This window comes from Chelonoidis abingdonii, chromosome 4 (assembly GCF_003597395.2).
Source record: "Chelonoidis abingdonii isolate Lonesome George chromosome 4, CheloAbing_2.0, whole genome shotgun sequence".
NCBI lineage: Eukaryota > Metazoa > Chordata > Testudines > Testudinidae > Chelonoidis > Chelonoidis abingdonii.
In genome coordinates, this window is record NC_133772.1 from 104,111,556 (window position 1) to 104,126,258 (window position 14,703).

General features: G+C 40.4%; 1 protein-coding gene across 2 annotated transcripts in view; it reads left to right on the top strand.

The window, feature by feature from the left end:
• Positions 1–3,378: 3,378 nt before the first annotated feature.
• Positions 3,379–14,703, top strand: part of AKAP6 (A-kinase anchoring protein 6) — a 405,462-nt gene continuing 394,137 nt past the window's right edge. For both annotated transcript variants that reach the window (XM_032798440.2, XM_032798441.2), the window contains exon 1: positions 3,379–3,467. The gene's annotated coding sequence lies outside the window, so the exon portion shown is untranslated. The remainder of the gene's footprint in view (positions 3,468–14,703) is intronic.

Below are 14,703 nucleotides of genomic sequence, written 5' to 3' on the forward strand. Positions count from 1 at the left end.
TATTTCTGTACTGAAGCAGTTCTCTTGGAATTTGGCTCATTCTGTGATGTGATCTACTTCTCTGGAGTGTCCTTGTTTGGTAAAGGCAGTTTTTGAGTGTGCTAAAGTGTACATCTTAGACTTCCTCCCCAGAGCATATCTGTCATAAACAGATAGTAGGAGTTAATAGAACAGAAGTACTTTATATCTCTTTTGACTGTAAAGGGTTAACAAGTTCAGTAAGCCTGGCTGTCACCTGATTAAATTTACAAAGATAATTTTTACTGTTTTTCTCTCTTTAATTAAAAGCTTTTCTTGTTTAAGAACCTGATTGTTTTTTTTATTCTGGTGAGACCCCAGGGGACTGGGTCTGGATTCACCAGGGAATTGGTGGGGAGAAAGGAGGGAAGGGGGAGAGAAGGTAATTTCTCTCTGTGTTAGGATTACTTTCTCTCAGGGAGTCTGGGAGGGGGAAGAGAAGGAGGGGGGAAGGTGAATTTTCCTCTCTGTTTTGTGATTCAAGGAGTTTGAATCACAGTGATCTTCCAGGGTAACCCAGGGAGGGGAAGCCTGGGAGAGGCAACGGTGGGGGAAAGGGTTTACTTTCCTTGTTAAGATCCAGAGGATCTGGGTCTTGGGGTTCCCCGGGCAAGGTTTTGGGGGGACCAGAGTGTACCAGGTACTGGAATTCCTGGTTGGTGGCAGCACTACAAGTACTAAGCTGGTAATTGAGCTTAGAGGAATTCATGCTGGTACCCCATCTTTTAGACACTAAGGTTCAGAGTGGGGAATTATACCATGACAATATCAGAGTATTAACTGAGTGCCTGGCTGTAGATAACACATTTCTTGGTGCATTTGGGGTGGTTATTGGATCTATGAAAGTAGGGATGGTGATCCATGGGTTTCTTGTATATGGTTGTCTGTAGGGTTCCATTGCTGAATTTCATTGTGAGGTTCAGGAACTTGATGCTAGTATGGAAGTCTTCCAGAGACAGGTTAATGGACAGGTGGTGGTTGTTGAAGTTGTGATAGAAATCCCAAAGGGAGTTTAAACCATCTGTCCAGAGGATGAAAATATCTTTGATGTATCTCAAGTATATCGTTGGTTTCATAGTGCATTTTTCCAGAAATTCTTCAAGGTGGCACATGAAAAGGTTGGCATACTAGGCAACCAGCTTGTTGTTCATTCCCACTCAGCCATTTGTATGAATTTGAATAATTTTAATCCCATCACCTTCATAAGAAAATATAAAATTCACTCTTTCCATGTAGTAGCAATAGTAATAAAAAAAAAATCTACCAAATAGCAATTGGAAGGAGAAAAATAGAGATCCTTTTACTTAAACTTTTAGAATGTTAAGTTACTTTGATACCATGGTGATCCACACATTATAAGTACTTAGAGAAGACTCAATCAATTTCCTAGACTAAATGTACCAAACCAATATAAATCCTATTTTTATGTGGTTAATGTCTGTTTTATTTTGTGGAAGTAATTAAAAATTTCTCTGGATAAACACCCAAAAATAAAAATGAGCTGTAAATATCTTGTGAGCATGAACTTGTATCTTGAGTCTTTTTTGTGTTTAGTTTGTTTCATTGATACAGTGTACAGTTTCAATTTTTTCAATACAATCATTCTTTCTCTGGTCACTCTATACACATAGATTTCAGGTCAGAACCACTTGTTTGTTCTGACCACAGTGAGAGAATCTTATCTTCCAAATTGTTCTGATTGGATCAGACAGAATAGTCTTTACAGGTTTTCTCTCCAAACTTTTATTCTGAACACCAGTCTCAGTGTAGTGTGAGAGTACTTTGGGGCTGGGGTTCTTTGTCTGCAGTAGTATGGAGTTAAGTTAGAACTTAATGGTCTAGATAATACTAGTCCTGCCATGACTGCAGGGGACTGGACTAGATGACATCTGCAAAGTCCCTTCCAGTTCTGATTCTATAAGCATGAATAGAGCACTGAAAGTACTTGGGGGGGCCATCAGGCATCCAGTACAGGTCACAAGGGCCATGAGAATTCCTAATTGTAGGAAGAGGCTTTGTATTTTGCAAGCAGTTGATGCTTTTTTTCCTTTCTGACATAGGTTTTATTAATTGCCTATGACACAGTATCTAAAAACATGAGCAAAGGAACGTCTTCTTATGTGTAGTTTGAGATCTAGTGGGTCAAACAGCTCTGGTCCCAATACTGGTTCCAGAGTTTATTGGACACCATTAGGGCCTAAATTCTCTTTGGCTCTCTAGCCTCAGTTTCCCCTTGGGAAAGCTTACAAGGTCCAGATATTTTGTCCTTTTCTATCATGTAAAAAGGAATTTTCATGGAAGGCAAAGGCAGTTTTGCCAGATTCTTTCTCATCAAATAGAATTGGCAAAAAGCCAAAAATGTGCTGGTTTTCCTTCAGTTGTGAATTCTCATTTTCACATATTCTAGTTTAATATTTGTGTCAGACAACCCTATTTTAGCTATTGCAAGGGAGGGGGGATGAATTCCAGGTGCTGAAGGTAATTTCTAACAGTCTGATCTACCAATCCAAAGCCCTATGCAAATTAGGAGGAGGTTCTTTTGTTTTCAATGTTTTCCTTCAACTGCTCTGAGGAGGGGGCTTATGGTAGAGTGGACCCGGAAGCATGCAGATTGCCGGCAAGCTTTCTAAATCTTCATTTGTGTGTCTGCCTGATGGACAGAAGAAAGCCAGGCTACTCAGCATGCAGATGGTACTGCAGGTTGGCCTACAGCTGAAAAATTATAAGGAGGTTTTTCCTTGGCTGACTAGAAACTTCTCTTGTGAATAGAAATGTGTTTTTTGCTTTAAAAACAAAGCACCTAACTTAGTTAACAGCATAAAATGTTGAGAATGTATAAGTTTTTAATCCAGTTTTCTTTTTAGTACCAGAAAGGAGAATTTCTAAGGCTCTCAGCTCTGATGTGGGGCAGAGTGGCACCTTTTATTCCTTTAAACAGCTCATGTTACAACAGGCTTAATATTAAAATGGCAGAAATTCTTTTAAAACAAACATCTTTGTGCATTAAACGCAATATTAGTTTATTAAATTTTTTCATTAATGAATGTGTAGTTAATTTTTAAGTGCCCTATAAGGAAATAATTTTAAACTCGTGTGTCTACATTTGTTACCATAGCGGGGGAATAATTTCTTCCCATCTAAATTTGAACTCAATAAGAAAACGTTCTGTTACATGGACACTATAATCTTATGGAGTGGCACTTTGAGTCCTTTTGCATTTTGTCTGTTTCTTTAAAGGGCTTCCTTATTGTCTTAGGCTCCCCTGGAAATGCAGTAAGGATTCCTATCACATCTCAGTTGCCACGGCAACAGCAGTCTTTCCCATAATGAGCTGCATCATCTGAACTGATGTCACAGCATCATGCAGCAGGTCACACAAGGCACCTCCTAGTATTGCATCCCACAGATGTGCCGTAAACATCAAAAGAGAATGGTTTGAACAGGAGATGGTAAGTGCTAAATGTAGGCTTGTTTTTAATTGCACCACTGCTTTCCTGATTTTCTATGAGTCTCTTCTAAAATTAGAATGTGTGGGATTTGCCTTGTGAAAATGGGTTTTGAAGAAAGATGTTGCATGCCTAAATATCTTTTTCCGACAGTTAGGCTAAGACAAAGGCCTACAGGAGGCACAGCCAGCCAGAAATATTTATTATAATCTTTGCTGTATTTGTGTGTGATATCTTGAGGGTCTATACAGAATATAGCTGAATTTCACATCTAAATTATTGTTATAACAATATGATTTTTCTCTGAAATAGAACATACAGCTGTTCACAATTATAGTGTTGCAAAGGTAGAATAATCCTTTCCCTCCTTCTTATATTGAAGGATTAATATTTTTATAGCACTCTTCTTTTAACTTATTAACTCTTCTATGGTGTGCATGTTGAATATTATTTAATTCCACTGGGTTTTCAATAACATGGTAGTATACAAAATGCTACACAATGCTGAATAAGCAGTTGGCACTGTATTGCTTTGATAAGTGGTTCTGTTCCATACTATGCAGTTGGTATTTTAAAAACAAAACAGCGAGACAAAATTTTGTTTTGAATTCTACCATCCCTTTATATCAAGTATTTCTTTCAAAAGCTTCCAGCTGTATTACTGAATTCCTTCCTTTCCTTCTCCTTTTTGTTACTAAACCATAATGTGGATCTAAGATATACTCTTTATTAGAAGTAAAACAAGTCTCTCTTCTTTGCTGCAATTGCAGTGAAAGGTGTAGCCAAAGATTCAGGTTTTTCAGGTGTTGTTTTATTCATGTAATGAAAAGATCAGAGTATGAAAAATTGTAATGGCTCCCTCTGCAAGTATGGGGAATAATTTTTATATAAAATACACGCACGTAGTTTAGGACCAGAGTCTATGAGACTGAATTATAATCCGACACCTGCAAAATTTAGAAACTCTCTTTATTATGTCTAATGGTTTCTATTTTATATCATGGTCTTGCTTCTGGCAACCACGTTGATTTTACTTAACTTTCAAGTTAATCTGATAGGCTTGGATAGAACAATGTTAATTCTTTGGGTTTTGTTTTGTTTTTTTGAATGTGTAGATGATTAGAAGCAAAGAAAAGACCAGACATATGTCAGTTTAATTGATCAATATAATATGTCCACTAGGAATTAGGGAGTGGTCTCTGGCTCTGTGTTGCTCAGTGTTAGTATGTATTTCAAAAGTATAGCAGGAAGGAATAGCAATCATTAATCTTTTAATGATGTTCCTCAGATATAAAGGACCAAAAAGCATTAAATATGAAGCATAAAACCAGTACATGTAATCAGATCTGATTGCTTTTCATAGGGACAGGCATGATGGTCTCATCTGGCACTAGCTGAAATGGAGCTCCTAGGTTTTAATTAGACAGTCTGCACTGCATCATATACACTATTTCCCGTGTGGTCTGATCATAATATCTTTTTTGCGTTAAACTGCAAAACACAAAAAGGTAAATCATTATCACAGGGCTATTGCTTTACTTACTGTGATTGTTAAAATGAATTGTGGTGGTTTACGATGTAAAAGGAGTAATCTCGAATCACCGGGTGTTCAATATGCACACTCAGAAGGTATGAGTTAGCAAGAAGAAGAGGGAGGATGTCTGGCTGGTGGCTGAATTATGGAAATTCTGGTGAATAATGCATTTTTGCTAACAACTTTTGGGGATCAATTTATGTGATAGCCTTAACATGCATCATCAGCATGGATGTAACTAAAGGTTGGTAGAGAGGGAAGGCAGCATAGGATTGGACAGAGCACATGACATTATTAGGACATAATAAGATGTGTTCTTCAGACTTTGCATATAATGATTTGCACTGTCACTAGAATTTTTCAGAACTAGACTTTCCTATGAATGACAGGAAATAGTTTAGGGAAACCAAGTCCTGTGAAATATCAAATGATTTTAGGATTTTTCTAATAATTTTAAAGAATTATGCTTTTCAAAGCTTTGTTTCCTCTACTTCTCTCTCCTCCCCCCCCCCCCATTTTTTTTTTTTTTTTTTCCCCCCCCCTTTTCATACTGCTGTGGGGTCTCGTCTCCTCCCCCCCCCCCCATTGTTTGTTTGCTTTGGAAACACCCACTGACATAGAAGCTGGTATGACAATGCTGGCTTGTTGGAGCAACACAGCCACTACTGATCTTTAATCCAGCTGAATATCTTAGTGAGGTTTTACTGTTCATTTAATATGCCCTAGAGGGTGCGGGAGGGCAGGTATGTGGTGGGGGGCACCAGTTGGGGAGAGTGGTACTAAAGAAATAGAAATTTTCCTTCCCAACAATCTTGGCCTCTTGTGCTGTAGAAACTTACTAGAAATAACACAATTCTGGTTGTTAAGGTATAATGACATGATCAGAACAATAAAACCTGTTTCCAGCAGGGATCAAAAGCAGCAAACCTACAGGGTGTTTTCAATTTTGTTTCCATTGTTTCCTTTTGTTCATAATTCCTGAAACGAATAATCAGGGAGATTCTTAACGGAATCTGTTTTAAGTGTCTGAATTTGGACTGTTCTGGAAATGAAAAATCATGCCTATATCCGCACATGGAACGGGGGGGAAGGGACTCTCCTGTATTAATGATAGAGTTCTGCGTGTACACTTGTACAGTGAGGTGTGGTGAGAAACAGAGATATCACATAAAGCATTTGCAGATTTACTAACTTCTCAAGCTTTGTCTTGGTAAGAATGTGATTTATAGAACATTAATTTTTACAATTGCTGTGCAACATGGAGCTGAGTGCAGGGAATCTGTCTCCTCCCAACCCAGCAGTCATACAATCTGACAGACCAACTCCAGAATCAATAGTCACAAGATTGACACTAGTCAGATGTTTGGGTCAGCAAGTCATATTGCAATTATTATGTCTGACATGCAGAACAGACTTCTCCACCCTGCCCCAGAATCAACATGGAAGATGCATGTGCTCCAAAGCTCCCATCCTTGGATTTTTTTTATTTTTGCAGAGGGCTGTCTTCTACTGATTAAGGATGGGCTCCTGGGCCAGAGTGTAAACTAGAAAAGGAGGTTGGCAGTGAATTGATCAAATGTTATGTTCAATAGTAGAACCCAAAGCTGAGTCAGAATTGGTGGCCTTTTCAAAAGTTCATAAATGTCTTATGAGCACAAGTTCTACTAGGAGCACAAATCTTACTGACTTTTTTTAAGTCACATAGGCACTTTTGAAAATCCCTCCTAATGTCTGTTTATTCACCCATAATATAAAATTAATAACTGAGCCATGTAAAAACTACTGACAGGCTTTGAGGCCTGAATTTTGTAGGTACTGCGTGCCATTGACTTCACTGGGAGCTGCAGATGGGCAATAGTGTTGGGATTCAGGCCCTTGTATTTAAGAAAATCATTGCTCCATATGAATCCATACAGGAGTCTTGGTAATACACTGCTTCTCTTATATATTAGACACCGAATTGATATTACATTGTACTGTATGCCCCATGTGTTATACTGTACACTCATGAGACATTGATATTAGCCATTTATTTAGAATATTATGTTTCAGGATAAAATGTTTAATAATACAGGGATGCAAATATGACTGTAAGTGTTCATCCTAAAACTAATTATCTCTGGGGGTTTGAGAAAAATCTTTTAAGAGCAGAATTCTCCTGTCGGTTGAAGAAGAAGAATATGGAAGCTGAGGTCCAGTGATGGGTGTTTCACCCTTATATGAAGGTCTATGTTCATACACTTTTAAATGGACATATTTAATGACAGAGACATTGGGATACTCATGCTTTCCTCTTTCCAGGACAGCCAATACAGGCAGCCACCTCCTTATTAAACAGGCACACATGCTCTTGATCAGTTAATGTGCAGGGCAGAGGTGTGGGCTGGTCTTCAGCATTCCTGAAGGATGGCTAAATCTGCATATCTAGAGAGACAGGCACCAAGAGAACACTTGGAATTTCTCTTATGCTCGGGTCAGATCATCGTTTGTGTTTATTCATTAGCCCTTTTTATAGGATAAAGGAGATGGTAATTGTTTACCTATTTAACCAAATGTGTGTGTCTTCTACATTTATTTAACCGGGAATTGTATTATTTTTGAAAATTAGATAACATCCCATCTGATGTATTGGGCACACAGGAAGATGTTAGGTGCTGATAGAGCCTTGTTTACCAGGATAAAATTATGGCTTGTTGCTAAAAAACCTTAGGAAAAGCTGTGGCTTATGGGCATAGGTTGCCATTAAGCCTCTGGGGAAAGGGAAGAATCCGGTAGTGCAGAAACTATACCTTTTTTCCTGCCCTGTATAATGGTCTAACTATTGGGTTTGAAATTCTTTGACTCCTGGGAAGTTTGAATCCCAGTGAGGCTGACTCAGCTCTTTATTCTTCTAGTTCAAAAAATTAAGTACTCTGCAGTTTACTATGTCTGGGGCTCTCAGACAAGACATTTTGAAAAAATGAGCTCTCTGATCTGCATGGACACTGAAGTTCTCAAGGCACATGTCAGGGTAAATCTCTTATCTAAGATCCTTGACCAGATTTTCTTCTCCTTCTCTCACTTATTGCACAATGTGTGGTCCATCTGCCACCCTAGAAGTGGCTGCATTCCAGTGGCTGAGTGTATGAATATAGATGTGATGTTCTCTTAGAGACCTTGAGATAAAAGGTACTTTACATTTGTAAACTACTTGTTACCAATTCATGGAATAATCACAGAATCCCAAAGGCAATGTGGATCTTTAGAAAATTGAGGTTGGGTGTTACGTGCCTGGCTTTGCTAATGTTTTAGGGCCTGTTCCTATAAAATGCTACATGTCTCCTGGAATTGTGATGAGCGCCTTCTGTTCATTCAACACCCCCTATCTTGCCTCTCTCCTCTCCTCCCCCCTCTGCCCCAATACCAGGACTGGGCTCTGAAGTAAGGGTAAATGCTAAAAGAATGCAGCATAGTTTGAACTGCAGCCCCTTCATTGTTAATTTTATTCTTTTGTTTAAAAAAAAACAGCCTCTTTTGTGAAGCAGAATGCAGACACAGAAATACCTGACTTTTTAAAAGCAAAGATGCAGCAATTCAAACTATTGCCTCATAGACATCAAGTATATTCAGCCTGTATTTAAAACAGCTTCCATTTTAAAATGTCATGTTTTACTTGGACAAAGGCATATTTCAGCAGGAGAAGCTGCAACCATCCTTTTAGAAATCACGGTGTAACAGACTTCCCAGCCCCCATGATGCAGAGTCCTGTGAGAGCTGACACACTTTTAGAGAGAGAGGCTCTGTAGCATTAGTCTGTACTAATAGAAGTGTTAACATTCCTTTGGGGGAGTGTCCAATCAAGAGCATAAGCCCAGGCTCCTCTAATGCTGCTTCCAGTTTGTAACTATAAAAGTTCTTTTAAGAGACGCCCTTTGCTGGTCATGTCGTAAGCTGGACATGATTATAGTTTCAGGGGTAGGATGCAGACATGAAGTCTCTTGGGGAGTGATCAGTTGATGATATTGTGTACTAGCTCATTGTGGGGTTACAGTAAAGCAGGCCTGTAACTGGCTATTAAGCCTACTGTTTATTTATGGACTTATAGACTCGTAGGTCAGAAGGGACCAATATGATCATCTAGTCTGACCTCCTGCACAAAGCAGGCCACAGAACCCTACCCATCCACTTTTATAACAACCCCTAACCCATGACTGAGTTATTGAAGTCCTCAAAATTGTGGTTTGAAGACCTCAAGCTGCAGAGAATCCACCAGCAAGCGACCCATGCCCCACGCTGCAGAGGAAGGCGAAAAACCTCCAGGGCCTCTGCCAATCCGCCCTGGAGGAAAATTCCTTCCCGACCCCAAATATGGCGATCAGCTAAACCCTGAGCATGTGGGCAAGACTCACCAGCCAGCACCCAAGAAAGAATTCTCTGCAGTAACTCAGTTCCCATCCCATCCAACATCCCCTCACAGACCATTGAGCAGACTTATCTGCCGATAATCCAAGATCAATTGCCCAAATTAAACTATCCCATCATAACATCCCCTCCATATACTTATCAAGCTTAGTCTTAAAGCCAGATAAGTCTTTTGCCCCCACTACTTCCCTCGGAAGGCTGTTCCAGAACTTCACTCCCCTAATGGTTAGAAACCTTCGTCTAATTTCAAGTCTAAACTTCCTAATATCCAGTTTGTACCCATTTGTCCTTGTGCCTACATTAGTACTAAGCTTAAATAATTCCTCTCCCTCCCTAACGTTTGTATTACTCTTTCTTACCCTTGGCCCTTTTTGTATTTCTCTCTTTGCTACGAGAAATTATAGGATGGTCAGGGATGCAACCCGGTGCAGGGGCGGCTGTAGGCATTTTGCCGCCCCAAGCACGGCAGGCCAGCCGCCGAAGGCAGCCTGCCTGCCACCCTCACGGTGACCGGAAGAGCGCCCCCAGTGGCTTGCCGCCCCAAGCACGTGCTTGGCATGCTGATGCCCAGAGCTGCCCGTGACCCCATGCTCTGGGAGTCCCTAGCCTCTGACTGCCGGAAGCAGGGAGCAGGCGATGGAGCAGGGATCGGCAACCTTTCAGAAGTGGTGTGCCGAGTCCTCATTTATTCACTCTAATTTAAGGTTTTGCGTGCCGGTAATACATTTTAACATTTTTAGAAGGTGTCTTTCAATAATATCTAACTAAACTATTGTGACATGTAAAGTAAGTAAGGTTTTTAATTTTAAAATGAAGCTTCTTAAACATTTTAAATTAAAATGCAGAGCTCCCCCAGACTGATGGCCAGGACCCAGGCAGTGTAAGTGCCACTGAAAATCAGCTTGTGTGCCGCAGGTTGCTTACCCCTCCGATAGAGGATGGATCGTCAGTGATTGCCTGTTCTGTTCAATCCCTCTGAAGCACCTGGCACTAGCCACTGTCAGAAGACCGGAGACCGGGCTAGATAGGTCATTGGTCTGACCTAGGACAGCTGTTCTTCGGAGGAAATACCTCTCTAGCTGATGTCAGACAATCCTGTAGTCAAATCTGAATCCTTAGCCTTAGACTGGACCCTCTATGGGGTCTACCTTGCACACTGCACCAGATTCATACTTCTTGTGCTCACCTTCAACGCCCTGTACCGCTACTCCCTAGCCTATGCGTCAGGCTAGTCACATAGGCTTCCTCTGTGTCCCTTCTGTTCTGCCATGCTCAGTACCTTCATTCTGCTGCTCCTGTGTTTTGAGGTTTTTTCCATGTGCGAAATGAAATCCCTGTCCTACTTCACTGAGCCACTATCCTCTCCTCATTTAAATCCCCCATGAAAACACACTTCTGTGAAGTCCACAAGAAGTGAGTTTACAACAGTAGTTCTGGGTGAGAATACTGGGGATGCTGGGGTTACTGCTGTTTGTATTCTGTTAGTACCTACACACAATAACTGAGCTGAAATCTGTTGTGCTAGGTGTTGTGCATATACACATAATAAAAGATTATCCCTGTTCTGAACAGATTATAGTCTAAACTGGCAAGATAAGAATTATTATGATCCCAATTTCAGATATGGGGAACTGATACATGGATACAGTAACTTGCCCAAGGTCCAGCAGGAAGTTGGTGGCAGAGCTGGGAAAGGAACTCGGAACATCCAAATCCTAGTACAGTACTTAAACCATAAGACCAACTTTCATCTCAGCTTTCCTTCCTCTACTCCCCAATATGTATTTCCCAGTGCGTCCTTTCTTTGAGGTTAGTCTTCTGGAGTGTAAACTCGTTGGGGGCAGGTATGGTGTTGTGTTGTACAGGACCAAGCTTGTTGTTTAAGTACTAAACAGATGATGATGATGATGATATATCCCCCTGGCTGGCTGAAAATGGCCATTTTATATATTTAGTTTTGAAACACAAAGTAGAGAAATAGTTTTTTTCTTGCTAACCTATTACAAAACTAACATCTTTGATTTACTGTTTCATAATCAGATAGAAAGCACTTCCCTTTTGATATCTGACAGTGATAACAGTGATAGAATATTCACTGCCAGGAGAATTGAAAGGTTTGTAGGAGAGATGGCTAAAAAAGTTAGATTTAAAAACATTGTATATTGAAATGTTATATTAATTAGAAAGGGGGGGGGAATGATATGTATTGCAAAAGGGAACCTTGGATGTTTAGAACTCCTATTGAGAAAGAAAGTGTTGAGCAGAAGACACATTGCATCTATGTCTCTGCAGAAGACATCCTGAGATTTTGGACAGCCCCTGGAGATGGGCTGAACGAACCTCAATAACTAGAATTTCATCTAAAGAATGGATTTTTACTATTATTAGATCAACATTTTCCATTTTCTTTTTCTTCTGGAGTAAATACAGGTCAAGAGTAGGTGTACCAGTCAGTTTCATAATTAAAATAACCCTCTCTTCTTTTCTAAAACTTTTCAATCTGAGATTGAAAGACATACTTTAGAGACACCTCAATAGGAATGCAACAAAGCGTCCTGTGGCACCTTATAGACTAACAGATGTATTGGAGCGTAAGCTTTCATGGGTGAATACCCATGTTGTCATGCATCTGACGAAGTGGGTATTCACCCACAAAAGCTTATGCTCCAGTACATCTGTTAGTCTATAAGGTGTCTCAGGACTCTTTGTTGCTCTTTACAGATCCAGACTAACACGGCTACCCCTCTGATACCTCAATAGAAATATTCACTAACAATAGTGGTAGTAATAAAATAGTGCCCACAACACTTTGATAAAATGTTTGACAAGAAGCAAACCAACTGAGATTCAGATTGGGTTGACAAATTTATAATCTTTATAATGTATTTTACTGGGGGAGGGTATCTTAAAAATTGGCTAGCTAAGGTAGCTATCTTTGCAGCTACTCCTACCTACAGTCTGAGCTACAATAAGATCTACTCTGTCTGCTGCTGTCATCCATGAGAAGGTAAGGTCCTAATCGCTTTTTTGCCCATATTTTTTTTTATCAACCAGCAAGTGTTTGTTACATTCTTCTTACACTAAGTCATGATGACTTTCTTTTTAAAATATAACAAGATTCTGTTAAAACAATAAATCACATTAATATTGCAACAGGAATAGAAATAGCTTCTGAGAAACTAGGCTGTTACATAGCAGTTTTCAGCATGTCTGGTATACTGTTACCAAAGCAGTGACACAGCAGATATGAGAGAGATGCCATTGTAAAGGTCAGATTGTTAAAATAATCATGGTACGCTTCTCTACGTTCTTAATCAAGTTACAGACAGTTCTCTTCCAAAAATTCACTTTGTGTTTTCTTAGCGATTTTATGGTCAAAGTTCTATCTGGATTTTAGTTTATTTTTGCTAAATTTATAAGTTGTCAATTTTGAGAATGAACTGGAGCATTTCCGGTGTCTGCAGAGGCTTTGCCAATGGCGGTCAGACAGTGTTTCCGCAGCTGCTATGAATGTCTATTCATATTTGAAGATAAAAGGAAACAAGTTTGGTTCTCCAAATGCATGTGTTAACAATGAAAAAGGTTCACTCGGGGAACCTTTAAGTACCTTGTAAACCTTGGTTTCTGATTGCTAAGTCTAGGGGTATGTCTACACGACAAAATTACGTCAAATTTATAGAAGTCTGTTTTTAGAAATTGTTCTTATACGGTTGATTGTGTCCCCACACAAAATGCTCTCAGTGCATTAAGTCGGCGGACTGCGTCCACAGTACTGAGGCTAGCATTGACTTCTGGAGCGTTGCACTTTGGGTAGCTGGGTGCTGGCAGACATGGGACTGCAATGCTACACAGCAGAAGCTCATTGCCTTTTGGCAGCAGATGGTGCATTACAATTGGTAGCCATCATTGTCATATTCCTGTAAAAGCAGCAAAGAGTCCTGTGGCACCTTATAAACTAAAAGAAGTTTTGGAGCATGAGCTTTCATGGGTGAATACCCACTTCATCGGATGCATGTAGTGGAAATTTCCAGGGGCAGGTGTGTGGGTGTGTGTGTGTATATATATATATATATGGGTGTGTGTGTGTGTGTATATATATATATATATATGCAAGCAAGAAGCAAATTGGAGATAACGAGGTTAGTTCAGTCAGGGAGGATGAGGCCCTCTTCTAGCAGCTGAGGTGTGAAAACCAAAGGAGGAGAAACTGGTTTTGTAGTTGGCAAGCCATTCATAGTCTTTTTGTTTAATCCTGAACTGATGGTGTCAAATTTGCAGATGAACTGAAGCTCAGCAGTTTCTCTTTGAAGTCTGGTCCTGAAGTTTTTTTGCTGCAGGATGGCCACCTTAAGATCTGCTATTGTGAGGCCAGGGAGATTGAAGTGTTCTCCTACAGGTTTTTGTATAGATGGTTTATTTTGCAGTTGGGATCCAATTTTCTTTATCTCTTTGTTATGGGCAGAAAGAATAGAAGTTACTTGTCATCTGAATTATGTGAACTGACGAGAATATAGACCTGGCTTTATGCAGAGATGTTCACATATATTACGTTAGCAAGGTTAGCTCAGACAGACATGGGTGCCAAAACCATGAGAATGAAGAGAGCGTTGGGACTGGTGGTTATGCTCCTGATGTTATGGGCCCTTTTGAGGCTGGAACTAGTTGCAATGCTCCTCTCTCCACTGAAGAAGTAGAGCTAATTTTGATCTGGGGATTATCTAGAGGTGCTGAGCTAAATTCTGTTGGGCAATGGTGCACCAGACGGGGTCCCTGCCCACAGTGAAATCATAAAAGGGCTAAGCTTACTGAGCTGAATCACTGAGTGTTGTGTTAACGTAGTGGGGGAGCCTGAGATCATATGCTAAGCGGCTGGCAGAGGGAAGAGTTTGTGCAGCAGTGGAGCATGCCCATGAACAGTGAGTGGAGTGGAGCGAGTTTGCAGGGACGGCTGGAGTGACTCAAGGTCAGCTGGAGAGGCGGCACAGCTGGTGTAGTGGAGCTAGTCGTGATGAAGGCTGCAGAACATTCAAACGGAGAGGAGAGAGTTGGCCCTGGCCCATGTAAGGTGCCCTTCACTTGTGTGTGCGCCCCATTTCCACCCAGGCTAGGGGGTAAAACTCTGCAGATAAACTTTTGACTCAGGGGTGGCCGATCAGAGACTTTCGGGTTATTGGACTTTGGGGTGATTGGATTTAGGACCTAAGGGGGAAAGGAGGCCAAATGTACTTGGATGTGGGTTTTGCTTATGTTTGTGTTATAATCCTGTTTGTGGTGTTTCTACCAATGGGATGCCGATGTTTGCCT